Consider the following 14236-nt stretch of genomic DNA (forward strand, 5'->3'; position numbering starts at 1 on the left):
ATATAAGAACCATGGTAATTCGAGAACAGAATGATGAATTAACGGATACTGAAATAGATTGTCCTGAGGCTTTTGAAAACACTGCGCTAAATCACTCAGATAGTGATGAGTTTAATGCATATTGCATGGTTGTGAGGCAAAATTTGTGTATACAAATAGTTGAGGATTCAGATATTCAGCGAATAAACATCTTCCACATGAGATATCAAATTAAAGAGAAAGTATACTCATTGATCATTGACAATGGAAGTTGTGTCAATTTGATATGTAGTTATTTAGTGGACACACTTAAATTTCCTTGTCATAGACATCCAAATCCATATATTTTTATAGTGGCTCACTGAGAGTGTCGAGTTGAATATCACGAAACAATGTCTAGTTAGTTTGAAGATGGGTAAGTATTGTAATGTGTTTGGTGTGATGTACTTCCGTTGCAAGCATCTCACATCCTTTTAGGACGACCATGGCAATTTGTCAATTATGTCACTCACTATGGTAAAGTAAACAAATACTCCATCATCAACAAATGTAAGCCTTACATGCTCAATCCAATGCATCCAAAGGACATCATGCAAGATCAAAAGAGTGTTTGTGAGGAGGTTGGGAATCTAAATAATAAGGAAAAACAAAAAGAGGTCACAACCCATAAAAGCCAAAAACAATAACCCACGGGAGGTGAGTGAACCCACTTGTGAGAAAAAAAGTGTCTCAAAACATTTATACGAGTTCAAAAGACTTGAGAGAAACCTTTTCCCAAACTAGTTCTTGAATCCTCATTCATTTCAAAGGCACCACGCCACAATTTCGATTTCGTCTAACCTAAAAGATTTTCCTAGTGTGTTTGTTTCTCTTTTGCAGGATTTCACAGATGTCTTAAGCGATCCACTAGATGGCTTACCACATAAAACAATAATCAAAAAATGAAATTGATTTCATTCTAGGATCCACTTTTCTTAATTGACTAGCATATCGATGTAATCCTAAAGAATCCAAGGAGTTGGAACGATGAGTAGAAGCATTACTACAAAAAGGCCACATCCAAGAGAGCTTTAGCTTTTGTGCTATTCTAGTGATTCTCGTGACAAAGAAAGATGGCACATTCTAAATGTATGTAGATTGCAGACCAATAAATCGCATAACAATCAAATATAGGAACCCAATTCCACGCCTTGATGACATGTTAGACAAATTGCATAGATCTTGCATCTTCACAAAGATTAACTTGAAAAGCGGTTACCATCAAATCAAAATGAAAGAAGGGGATGAATGAAAGATAGCTTTCAAGAAAACGTTCATACTCTACGAATGGCTTGGCATTCCTTTTTGATTCACGAATGCACCTAGCACCTTTATGAGGTTAATGAATCATGTTCTGAAGGATTTTCATATGTAAGTTTGTTGTTGTTTACTTTGATGAAATTCTTATATACTTCTCTTCTCTTGAATCTCATATCAAGAACGTTCGAACTATTTTTGAAGTTCTCCGACGAGAACACTTATTCGCTAACATGGACAAGTGTGTGTTTTGTAGTGATAAGCTTATCTTCTTAGGCTTTATAGTTAGTGCACGGGGAATCCACGTAGACGAAGAAAACTTTAAAAGTCATACAAGAATGGCCCACGTCATCTTCTATCTATGAGGTAAGATCTTTTCATGGTTAAACAAGCTTTTATCGATGTTTCGTCAAAGATTTTCTACCATTGCTGCACCTTTGAAGGAAATAATCAAGAAATCAATTGGATTCAAATGGAGTCCACAACAACAAGAAGCCTTCAACTTGTTAACAGGTAAGTTATGTTCGAAACCTATTATTCATCTTTCTATTTTTTCTAACACCTTCGAGTTAGAATGTGATGCCTCAAGAATAGGCATAGGCGCAGTACTCGTGCAGGAAAAGAAACCTATCGCTTATTGATAAATACTTAAAAAAGCTACTTTTAAGGCCTTTTTCACTTAAGTTATTGTTTGTTTAAAAGCTCATTTAGGTCATTTTAGATGCATATAGTTGCATTAATAGTGGTTGTGCTATTTTATCTTATAAAGGTATTGTATGAGAGAAAGTTGTGGTTGTTTATGTTGTGCAGGAAATAACAAGCAAAAGGTTAAACTGGAATGAATGATGTGACATCACACGTTACTAAAGCATATTGAAATGCCTTGGTATATCTAGTGCAGAAAAGACAAACAAATATTTTTATAAAAATGACAACTAGTAAGGAACGTGTATGATAGTTATAACCGTCTGCTGGGGACCACTGCCACCTGGGAGGATAAAACTCACGCCCAATGAGTGACTCTAGGGGTATGATGGGTATTTGGAGTGTTAAATCCCATTAATACCCTTGGATTTTTTTATTATTTAATACACCTCACATTGGAGAGGAAGCAGGTTACGCGCTCACCATCTTCGGCTAGATTTTCTTTATCTTCTCCACTATTTCCTTCCCTCCATTCTCTTAGTGGTGTTCCTCCATTAACGAGCTCCAATGATGTAAGGTACTCATACCTTAATTGATTGTGGATCTAGGAAAGAAGCAAAACAACCTGCAATAAGTGAATGGCTCAAAATAGAGTGGCTTGGTAGTTGATGTAAGGGTGAAATGGTAGGCTTTTATAATGATTCAGAGTTGCGGAAGATAGTTAAGTATTTGGCTATGGTATAGGTTTATGAAAGAAATAATGGTGAAGATAGTATCTTAGAAATACCAAGGAAGAGCCAGTGCTAAAATGAGCAAAGACCCAGCCTTACAAATCTTTCTAAGGGGTAGTAGAAAAGGACTTGGACCCTCTGTCTATAATTGAGATAGGAACCACAAGTATCAAGGAAAGGGGTTGACACCACAAGTATAAATATACTATATAAGTCGATAAAAGACGCCAAGGACTTGAGAAAAAGAGAGAAACCTCACTTGATTAAAATATATGAAATGTGTGTTTACAAATGAATAGGACTCGCCTATTTATAGAAATAAAGGGACATGGCAGAATGGATACATGGTGGTTCTGTCAGCCCTTGTGTCCCTTTAAAATGACATAATTAATTAATTAATTACATGCATGAATAAAAGGTGTGATGATTCGGATGAATGGGGGAGAAATAATCCTTGGTCGAATGATGTTTGAACCTCATCAAGATGGCACCAAAGTGAAGTAACATGTGCTTTGGCCGATGGTGAGGTTGTCTTTCATCTTGGAGCCTAAAAGAGACCACATACAAGACACATGGTTGCTAGTCATATGCCACGCACATGGAGGTTCTAGGGAGCCTTGTGGTGCAGCCTTGTACATGGAATGAAGGTTGGTCATGTGCCTTATCTTGGGCGTGCATGGGTTCTCCTCCTAGCTTGCTTGAGTGTCTAGCTAGCTAGTAATACTAGGGTTGGATATGAATGAGTTTCCAATCCGAGACCTCCTTGTCTCCTTAGCACCTCTCCGAGCTACCTTCAGTTGTCCATTTGATCACTTTTATCAACATAGCTTCATATAGTCCACCTAGCTGAGTTTAACTAGCCTTTAGCTCCTCTAGCTGAATTGAGCTTTTCATTGTCTTCTATGAGCTGCCATAAAGCTTGTAAGTTGATTGAGAGCTGCATATGAATTCCAAATACTCCCACAAGATGCCTTAATGTGTGTCGTGCATCATGTTCCTAATATACGAAGAAAACAAGGTAAATCAAAGGAAATGAGCTGGCATGAATGAATAACCTTGTTATTATGCATGTTTATGGCCTTATGAGCTATGAATGCATGTCATGAGCTAAGAACTATATGATATAACCTATGTGAGCTAATGTAGATAACTTAGGAGCTTAAATAAATGAAAATGAGCTAATAAATGAATGAATGAATGAATGTGTTGCCAATTCATGAATGAAATGAAACATATCTAAATGAATGCAAGTCTAATATAAATCAATAATATGCTTGAAATAACATAATGCAGTTAGTAATATAAAGATGTGGAAACATTTATCATGCATGAAAATCATATAGTATGCAAGTCAATGATAACATATGATTATTCAAGCATAGTTTAAAGAGCAAAAGTATGCTTATAACATTAAGTGATACATATAGAAGATGATAAAGGATAAAGTAGGTAATAACTCCCTTAGAATCAGCTTTAAAGAACATCCATGGTTTGATCAAGTCATGGAGAAAGTTGGAGCTAGTTTGGATCGTATCATCCTCCCTTTATTTTAGGTGATTCATCCTCAAATCGAAGTAGTTTCTCATTAAAGACCTTCTTGATGTAGGAAGGATTGAATCCTTATGTTTTCCTCTAATATATGCTTCACACGAAATGTTCAACCTCTTGGCTTCGAATCTGGTAACTTCACGTCCTTTGATGGGAGGACACAATGTTTGAGAACCATCACTTGTCCTTTGAACAGGAGAGGCATATCCCTTCACGAACTAACTTGTTCTTTTTCTTTATTCTTTGAGTCATCACAATTCTTGGAAATTACTTCTATCTCTTCAATTCATACCTTTAATTCATCATACTTATTGGTGAAAAGGTTTGTCTCTTGGTCGGAGTCATCACGTTGCTTGGTGAAGATAATTGTTCTTTGAATGACTCATTGGTGTTGATTTAAATCATCATTTCCTTTAACCTTTGTGCCTATCCAAATGATTTCCTTTAAGGTTGGTAGGATTTCACTATAATGATGAAACAATTTACTGCAAAACAAATCAAATATAGTAAATAAAAAACTATTAACAAGATAATGGAAATAACAAACCAGAGTGGATGTTTAATGGGCGTTGGTTGATTAATTATGGAAAACTCCATTGGTTTTTGAATTCCCTTCAATATGTGCAATTTACTTGGAGTAGTAATTCACTTCAAGTTATACATCTTTTAGAACTTCAAGCGGCATAATTATTTGAACGCCAAAGGACATGTCTTGTGGATCACCAAAGGTCATAACTATTGGTTCTTCAAAAGACATGTTTCTTGAATATTCAACTTGAAGTGACATGTCTCTTGGATTGTCCTACAAAATAAAAGAAAGAATAAGAGAAAGAGTAGGGTTAGATTAAATATGTTCTTCACTCTCATTTTCTCTTCTACACGCACTTCCCCCTTTGCTACCAAATTCAATCTTTTCAACTTTGTCATTTTTGACTCCAACGTTTCTCACATCAATTTTCTCAGTTTTCATTCTTATCTCCCTCCACTATTACTTGTTTCTCATGTGAAACTTCTCTTTCAACTTTCTTCGTGGCTTTAGTTTTCTCCCATTCCTCTATACGTGACTTGAGAGTAAGTTGGCATTCATGAACTTGATTTGGAATCATAGGTACCAACATGATCTTCCTCCCTTGATGTTGGAAAGAATACTCATTGGAGAATCCATCGTGAGTAGCATTCTTATCAAATTGCCAAGGACGTCCAAGAATAATGTGGCTTGCACTCATTGGCACCACATCACAAAGGACTTCATCCTTATATCCTCCAATGGAGAAAGGAACAACTACTTGTTTGGTAACCTTGGCTTCTCCCACGTCATTTAACCACTACAATTTGTAGGGGTGAGGATGATTGGAAGTCTTTAGGCCCAATTTCTCTACCATATGGGTGCTTGCTACATTTGTGTAAATTCTTCCATCAAAGATCATTATGAAAACTTTTTCTTCCACATGCCATTTGGTATGGAAGATATTCTCTCTTTGTTTATCTCCATGACTTTGAATGTTCAAAGTTCTTTTAACTACAAGAAATCTAGATGGAAGAGACATATTAGAATTATAAGAAAAAGAAATGTGTTAAAGGACCCTACCAAATATTGCTTTCACAAAGCCTCACGAGTTACTCCAAGAAAACTTGAATGACACTAAATCCACTCATTTTTGTACTCTAGGACTTCAAGGTTTTTACTTGTCCTCTTATAGTCTCCCACGCTCAAGCCTTTTTCTCTCAGTCTCTTTGTCTCGAGTTCTAATTGACTTTACTCAAAACTTTTTCAAGTAATTCTTACTTGTTGTTTGTCGGTTGCAAATGGTTAGTATGTATGGAAAAGCAAATATAATGTAATAAGGTGGATTAGAAAATAAGAAAGAAAAGGGGTTACTTATAACAAAATCACTTTACAACCTTTCTAACTCCACAATCAATTAGAAATGCTTACTTGACTTGATTGGTGATGAAAACTTTTTGTTTGTTCTTTCAACTTCTTTTCTTTGCAATCTTCTTTTTCTTTTTCTTTTGTTTTCTTCTTGAGTTCTTGCAATTTTCTTTGTTGATTTTTGAACTTGCTCCACTTGCACTTCTTTTTGTATTTTCGGATTGTTGTCATTCTTGCACGTATGCTTCTTCCACCAAAGATTTGAATACCACTTGATGTAAGGTACTCGCACCTTAATTGATTGTGGATCTAGGAAGTAAGAAAAAAAACCTGCAATAAGTGAATGGCTCAAAATAGAGTGACTTGGTAGTTGATGTAAGGGTGAAATGGTAGGCTTTTATAATGATTCAGAGTTACAAAAGATAGTTAAGTATGTGGCTATAGTGTAGGTTTATGAAAGTAAGGATGGTGAAGATAGTATCTTAGAAAGACCAAGGAAGAACCAGTGCTATAATAAGCAAAGACCCAACCTTACAAATCTTTATAAAGGGTGGTAGAAAAGGACTTGGACCCTCTATCTATAATTTAAATAAGAACCACAAGTATCAAGGAAAGGGGTTGACACTACAAGTATAAATATACTTGATAAATCGATAAAAGTCACCAAGGACTTGAGAAAAAGAGAGAAACCTCACTTGATTAAAATATATGAAAGGTGTGTTTACAAATGAATATGACTAGCCTATTTATAGAAATAAAGGGACATGGCTGAATGGATACATGGTGGTTCAACCATCCCTTGTTTCCTTTTAAAATGACATAATTAATTACATACATGAATAAAAGGGTGTGATGAATCAGCTGGATGGGGGAGACATAATCCTTGGTCAAATGATGTTTGACCCTCTTCAAGTTGGTGCCAAAGTGAAGTAACACATGCTTTGGTCGATTGGTGAGGTTGTCTTTTATCTTGCCACCTAAATGAGACCACATGCAAGGCACATGGTTGCTGGTCATATGTCATGAACATGGGGGTTCTAGGGAGCCTTGTGGTGCAGCCTTGTACATGGAATGAAGGTTGGTCATGTGTCTTATCTTGGGCGTGCATGGGTTCTCCTCCTAGCTTGCTTGAGTGTATGCTAGCAAGAAATGCAAGGGCTGGATGTGAATGAGTTTCCTAGATGAGACCTTATTGGCTCCTTAATACCTCTTCGAGCTACCTTCAACTTCCCATTTGATCACTTTCAGTAACTTAGCTTCAAATAGTCCACCTAGCTAAGTTTAGCTAGCCTTTAGCTCCTCCAGTTGAATCGAGCTTTCCATTGTCTTCCATGAGCTACCATGAAGCTTGTGAGCTGTATATGAATTCTAAATACTCCCACAAGATGCCTTAATGGTTTCGTGCATCCATGTACCTATATGTGCAAAGAAATCAAGGTAAATCAAAGGAAATGAGCTGGCACGAATGAATTACCTTTCTTTCGTGCATGTTTATGACCTTATGAGCTATGAATGCATGTCATGAGCAAAGAACTATATGATATAACCTATGTGAGCTAATGTATATGACTTAGGAGCTGAAATAAATGAAAATGAGCTAAGAAATGAATGAATGAATGAATGAATGAATGAACATACTGCCAATTCATGAATGAAATGAAACTTATCTAAATGAATGCAAGACTAATATAAATCAATAATATGCTTCAAATAACATAATGCAGTAAATAATATAAAGATGTGGAAACATTTATCATGCATGAAAATCATATAATATGCAAGTGAATGATAACATATGATTATTCAAGCATAGTTTAAGGAGCAAAAGCATGTGTATAACATTAATTGATGCATATAGAAGATAATAAAGGATAAAGTAAGGAATAACTCCCTTAGAATCATCTTTGAAGAATATCCTTGGTGTGATCAAGTCATGGAGAAAGTTGGATCTAGTTAGGATGGTATCATCCAAAGAGTGGCAAGCTAGGCGTTTGATAAGAGCTAGCAAGCTAAGGCAAGTCGTGGTGGTCAAGGAAAGCTCCGACTGCTCGCATCGAAGGCTTTTTCTCCATTCCCATTTGCCGTTATTTTTCATTTGATATTTGGTTGTTGCAATAAATGAATTTCATGTTTTATTTCATGGATGATTCAAACCCCACGATGAACTAATCTTATTTAGTGGGGTTGATTTTATGGATGTTTTATTTTGTTTTAATGGTAGATTTAAATTTATCTTTTGTATTTACTTGTTTTGCTTATGAATGCTTAATCTTAGGAGGCATGAGAGTCTCCATTACTTAGATCAAGGATAGGTGTTCGAGAGAAACTTTATCATTAATGCTTGTAGTATTCTAGAGAAACACAAGTAAGATCCACATAAGTAATGGGATGTAGTATTTTCTTAAGCTTAAACCTAGCATAGTAGTACTATTTCCTAATCCCTTACTACTTGATAGAGGCTAAGATAGGATTTCAACGACTAAGAGTGGTAGTTTTTATCAATAGTATAGGCTTCCATAGTTGAGTCTGAGAGGAGATGTCGTGGCAATCTATTCTGCGGGAGCATTTTTAGAAAATTCCTTCGAGCAAGTGAAATTTAGATAGATTAAATCTGCTTGAGACATAAGTTTTAGCATTCTTAAATTAATCCCTACCATTCATTCACGTAGGCAGCTTGTTGTGTGAGGAATATCAAACTATCATTTATTTACTGTTCTTACCGTTTTTCATTGTCTTGACATTTTGTCATTTTCAACATTATAATCTGCTCTTTGACAATACATTTTCATCTTCTACCACATCATAATATCAATCCATATCCACCAACATACACTTTTCATTGTCGTGACATTCTCCATTGGTATATATCATCACTAACTATGCTTAGATAGAGTAGTGCTTTACTTTGGTTAAACTTTGTAATTTCCACCAATACCTGTAGAGATGATACTCACCCATCACTTTATTACTTGAGCGATTGTGTATACTTGCACATTATTTGCTTATAATTTTATAGTAATCACAACACGCAACAAGTTTTTGGCATCGTTGCTAATCATTAGTTTTGCCAGAGCATTTTATTTTTGCTTCTTTATTTTTGTATAGTTTATTTTATATTTTATATATTTTTCTTTTTCAGCTTATTTGGTGTATGTCTAGAAGATATTCTAACGAGCCATTGGAACCAATAGAACCTGAGATTGAAATACTCTTTAGACAAAGGAGACATATTCAACGTGCTCGAGAAAATATGTATCAAATTGGAAACTAGGGCATTGGTCAAGATGACGATAATAAGAATGCCATGGCATTACAAAATGTTGGACCTGCTGATATGCTTCGGGCTATTCATGATCATTTAAATCCGATACTAGATTATATGAATCCTGGAATTGTGGCACCCGAAATTCAAGCTGTATATTTTGAGCTTAAACCAGTCATGTTTAATATGTTAATTTCATAGGGCAGTTTGGGGCATGTCAACTGAAGATGTCAGGCAACATATTCACAATTTTTTGGAGGTTTGTGATTCTTTCCTCCAAGAAAAAGTGCATGAGGATGTACTAAAATTAAAGTTGTTTCCATATTCTTTGCATGACCAAGCAAGGGCTTAGTTGAGTGGTGTTCCAACCGGTTTGATGAAATCATGGGTCAATCTTTGCAAGAGTTTCTTATTGTTATATAACCCACAGAACATGAACACTCAGCTAAGGAGTAACATAACATCCTTTCACTAGGGGGACGACGAATCTATGTATGAGTGTTGGGATCGTTACAAGAGTTTGCTTTGAAAGTGCTTAAATCATGGTTTTCATGGTTAGACTCAAGTAGTTATGTTTTATAATGGAGTCAATGTACCCACGAGGATGATGCTTGATGCCTCAGCAAATGGGACATTTTTGGATGAATCGCCTACTGAGGTGTTTGCTATTTTGGATAGAATTGGCAATAATGACTATCAATTTCCATTATAAAGGCTTGGGAGTGGGAGGAAAGTACCTGGAACATTCGAGTTAGATACCAAGGACTCGGTGTTCACTCAACTCTCAAAAGTTACTAATATGCTGAAAAATTTACAACGGTCCACTGAGGTAAAAGAAGTGAAAGCAACTAGCTCGACATGTCTGTTATGCCAAGGCTATCATCACGAAAGCGAATGCCCAACCAACCATGAGTCTATCAACTTTGTAGGTAATTTCAATCGAGGCAATAATAATCCTTATTTTAACATTTATAATGCAGGATGGTGTCAACACCCAAATTTCTCATGGGGAAATCAATGAGCCCATAATGCTATCCAATCCAATCGTCAGCAGAATCACACTGAATCTCAAGGCTACCAAAATGCTATGTCATGGCATAATATCAATAAAGGAGCCTCATCTTCAGTGAGCATTAGTTCTTTGGACACTACAATTCAAGATTTCATATCTACCACGAAGACAATGCTACAAGACCATTCTATTTCAATTAAGAATCAATGAGCTTTACTTCATAGTCAAGGCACCTTACTTCAAAGCCATAGTTCGTCTTTAAGAGTTTTGGAAGGTCAAGTTGGTCAAATTGTTGCGGCATTGGAAGAGCGTCAGCAAGGACGTTTACCAAGTGACACTGAAGTCAATAAATTGCATGGAAAAGAACAATACAATGTATTAACTCTTAGGAGTGGAACGAAAATTAACCAACAAGTTAAGATTGGGGGGACACAACATGATGATTCTACCCCCACTACTGAAGAAGTTGAAGCTGAATTACAAGATGATATCATTGCCAATAAGGACAAGGAGGACAGTTCTACTAGTAAGCATGTCGAGGTACAAAATTCTTATGCCAATGCATAAGCAATTCCTACTCTTGCAGTTAAGGAATCTAGACCCCCACCACCCTTTCCGTAAAGATTGAAGAAGCATAATGACGAAGTTCAGTTACGCTATGGTTTATTGGTTAATAAATAGTAAACATGCAAATAAGCTTACGAGCTTATTGGATAAATGAAAAGTATATTGGTAAGAAACTTGATATCCGTTTATATCATATTAATATATGGTAACATGGTTAGAATACAGGTAAAGTGATCATATTGCATTGAATATGGTTATTCATTTAAATTTATTTGTTGCATTGCTTTACATATTCATATGATTGCCTCACTAAGTATACTTAGCGTGTGATGATTTTCACGCGTAGGAAAAATGGAAGAAAAGGAGTAAGGAACTGAGCTTGGCATCAATCACCAAAGAAAAACAATGATGACATCCTACTGTGTTCTAAAAGTCTTAGCTGGCATGTATACGAGAATGAAATGACTGCAATTTCTTAAAATAGTTAGTATTAAATATAATTAATAGTATGAATAAATATTATAATTTTTCTCTGAATAATTGTTTTATAATAATTGTTCAAGTTATGAAACTTTAGATGCTTGAATGAAACTTGAGATGTTTGAATGAAACAAAATTTTACTCAGTTCAATTAGAGAAATGTTTTAAATTTATGATGTGATATATGTAACTCGTATTGGTTCGAGTATATGGGTTATGGGTGTTACATTTATACCACCAATGAGGTGCCAAACATTTGCAAGAGTGGCTCTCATAACCTAAAAATTTACAATACTGGAAGTAAGAAAAGTACCTAGTAAATAGAGATCAAAAGAGGTGTCTTCATTATTTGGGTCATCCTCGGTCTCTAGGACGTCTCCTCTCCTGTACCGAGATCAAGTTTTGCTAAGACTTCTGAAATTTCCGTCATAAAAGAAACTAAAAAAAATCGGTCAACGACCGGAAAAAGACAGAAAAGGTAGAAACACTGTCAAAAGACAGATTTACATGCAGAACAGAATGTTACATAGAGTAAACACTTAAATTGCAATTGAAAAGCTTAAAAATATTATTAGAGATGATAGTTTACAATCAAGAAATAAATGGAATAAATTAAGAATAAAAATATTATTAGAGATGATAGGTTACAATCAATAAATAAATGGAATAAATTAAGAATATTAATTAGTTAACTAATAGGAATAGATTAAGGGATATGTTTATTAATATCATGTAATTGATTCTTTATCAAAAGACACAATAATGAAAATACTTTATAAAAGCATGTTTTATTGGATGTATTTTTTATGTACATGACATTGTCATGTAGATTTTGTCTATCATGACATCTTTATTCATAAAATTTATTTTTTTTTATTTTAAAAATAGTTTAATCAAATATATCATTTTTTTACTTTTGAAAATAATACTCTCCTAATATTATTTATCAAAATAAAATATTTCTTTCATATAGAGTAAAAAAATTTCATCGCGCCTTTTAAAATATGCATTTAGAGGACGTGCTTTTACCTTATGTGATATCTCAATCAATAGATATTTTAATTTACGTGAAGAAGCCACACAATGATAGTGTTATATATAATAGGAAATGAAAAAATATTCACTGGAAAGGTAATAAGTTAATATCAACCTTCTATTTTCACTCATTAAATGTTTTAATTTTGTGTAAAAAAAATTCAAAGAGATTTACATAGTGTAAGTGGACCCTAAATTATATTTAAGCTAATTGCAAAAAAAGAAATATTAATTAAAATAAAAAAATATATTAAATAAGTGTATATATTTCAGTTTCAATCGAATTAATTAATCAAATTAAATTAATTTAGTTAATCATTCGATAATCGTAATTCATCGAAGATCAATTAAAGATTTTTAAGAAATTTGAATCATTCGATTAATTAATTAAAATTTTATATTTTACTAAAATATTTCTTATTTGGAGCCTAAATATAATCAATGTCACAATTTTTCAAACTTAATTTTTATAATTTAAACTCCTCGATATTTGTAATATTGTCGATGATGTAGAAGAAGATAATAATTTTAAAGAAATATTTTGAATTTTTATTTTGTTGTTTAAATTAAAAGTGAAAAAAGTTGTTAAAATTCAATAAATTTAAAATTTGGATAAATTAGCTAAAATTAATTCCATTTCATTAAAGATTTTTGTAAATATTTTTAAGGGTAAAGTACACAAATGATCCCTTGACTATATGGTACTACTTTATTAAGTTCTTTAATTATTAAACGTTACAAAATGACCCTGTGACTACCGTATGTTGCTTTGTTAAGTCCATTGACTATTAAAAGTTACAAAATGATCACTGAACTATTCATTATGTTCTAAACTCATCCTTTTCATAAAAAAATTGGTTGTTGTTGAAGTTAGATGTCAACATGATGACTGAGATATGATAGTCATTTGAGATTTTAGGATCAAGTTTTATCATATCACGGTCAATAAGTTAACGTTCAACTCAAAATACCTTCCATTTTTAATAGAAAAGGACGACTTTGGAATTACCATTTTATAGTTTTTAATAGTCGATGACTCAACAAAGCAACCCTCTATAATCAGAGGATCATTTTATAACTTGTAATAATCGAGGGACTTAATAAAGTAGTATCATATAGTTAGGGACCATTTGTACACTTTACTTATATTTAACTTCAATTAGTGATTAAAAATTTTAAAAGTTTTGATTAATTTTTATCCGATTCAATTATTAGTCGATTGACCATGTCTAATTTTTATCCGATTCAATTATTAGTCGATTGACCATGTCTTCTACGAGGACAACTTAACAAAAAATTTGGCCATCAACAAATCGAACTGAAGAAAAGAGGCGAGTGAAAGACCTCAACAAATCTGTTGACATTGTGCAGTGGACTTGGAGGTCCATAAATGTCTGAAACAGGAAAACTCTGTTTGAAAAAAAAATGATAAATAAATCTGGGGATGGGAATGGGGACAGTCAGAACAGACGATGATGATTCAAGATAAATGGGACAATCAACCAATAAAAAAGTTTCAGACATGCAATGACACATCTATACTGAAAATCAAAGGAATGTCCATCTCTACAATTGCTCATAACTTTGATGATTTCTGGAATTTCTTTTTATTTTTATTTTGAAAATAATTTCACCAATCCTTCCTAATGGCCTAACCTCACAATTCACTTAGAACCCAAAAAGCAGGTAAAGCTGGGAAAACTGTCCTCAAAGAGAGGAGGAAAAAAACCACATGGGACGGATGTAATGATGTTAGCCCTAATCACGGATCGGAGTAGAATTTCATGTTAGGATGAACCACTAAAATT

Source organism: Hibiscus syriacus, unplaced genomic scaffold (genome assembly GCF_006381635.1).
Source record: "Hibiscus syriacus cultivar Baekdansim isolate YM2019G1 unplaced genomic scaffold, ASM638163v2 tig00001644_pilon, whole genome shotgun sequence".
NCBI classification, from domain to species: Eukaryota; Viridiplantae; Streptophyta; class Magnoliopsida; order Malvales; family Malvaceae; genus Hibiscus; species Hibiscus syriacus.